This window comes from Schistocerca piceifrons, chromosome 3 (assembly GCF_021461385.2).
Source record: "Schistocerca piceifrons isolate TAMUIC-IGC-003096 chromosome 3, iqSchPice1.1, whole genome shotgun sequence".
Lineage (NCBI taxonomy): Eukaryota > Metazoa > Arthropoda > Insecta > Orthoptera > Acrididae > Schistocerca > Schistocerca piceifrons.
The window spans coordinates 301,085,455-301,086,638 of NC_060140.1; the positions used below are offsets into that span (position 1 = coordinate 301,085,455).

Consider the following 1,184-nt stretch of genomic DNA (forward strand, 5'->3'; position numbering starts at 1 on the left):
AGGTGTCTGTAGTTATACACTAGCGTCAAAACTTAAGGAAAAAAGTAACTTTCGCATGATGTGTTACTGCCAAGTAAGCTACCTCGATGATACTGATCATACATACTATAGTATAGTTGAATGAAATATACCATAAGACGAACAGAAATGACACTTTTATTGAAAGAGAATAGTTACACGGAAGCCACCGCAGTTTGTGATGGACCCCTGTGAGACGCCCTGCTAATCCTGCAGTACAGGACAGATAGTATAAATTGTGGAAAGGGGCCAAAATAAGGGGCAATCAGTTGCACTCGAACATACAACTTTGTTATTTGAGCAAACATTACAAGAGCCAAAAAGAATATTTTTTAAACAGACAGCTTTAATCATTGGGACTTAATTACCGGCTGAAAGCCCCTTTAATTAAAAAACGGCTGAAGGCCAATAACTTAAAGCGCAAACATAATCAGAAATTTAAAAGGCAAGCCTTATTTTAAAGCAGTTCTATAGTTTGGTCGAAGTAAACAAGTTAAATTCAAATCCGCTGAAGGCCAAAGATTTAAAAATTCAAAATATTTTTTAAAATGCCAAAAAGCACTCCGTCTTCAGGCCACAAATGGCCCATCGGGACCATCCGACCGCCGTGTCGTCCTCAGTAGAGGATGCGGAAAGGAGGGGCGTGTGGTCAGCACATCATTCTCCCTGTCGTTATGATGGTTTTCTTTGACCGGAGCCGCTACTATTCGGTCGAGTAGCTCCTCAATTGGCATCACAAGGCTGAGTGCACCCCGAAAAATGGCAACAGCGCATGGCAGCTGGATGGTCACCCATCCAAGTGCCGGCCACACCCGACAGCGCTTAACTTCGGTGATCTCATGGGAACCGGTGTGTCCACTGTGGCAAGGCCGTTGCCTTAAAATGCCAAAGGCCTTAGGAGAAAACAACTCTAATTTAAAACACAAAAATGGCTAGAAGCCATACAAGTAGCAACAATAAGAACAAATTTTAAAAAAATAACGCAGTCTCTACAAGGGCGCCAAGATGTTCGAGGGTCGGTCTGTAATTCAAACAGAAACGCTCTCTGAGGCGAGACAGGCAGTCGGGCCAAACATTCACGATCCGACGACAACCCAACCGACCGACACTCAGCGGACCCACCTACACGATAACTTCCACTTCACCCGACCGGGGTACTACAGGGA

The 1,184-nt window shown here is 44.3% G+C and overlaps 1 pseudogene; it reads right to left on the minus strand.

The window, feature by feature from the left end:
* Nucleotides 1-778: 778 nt before the first annotated feature.
* LOC124790391 lies at nt 779-895 on the minus strand (annotated as a pseudogene).
* Nucleotides 896-1,184: the final 289 nt, after the last annotated feature.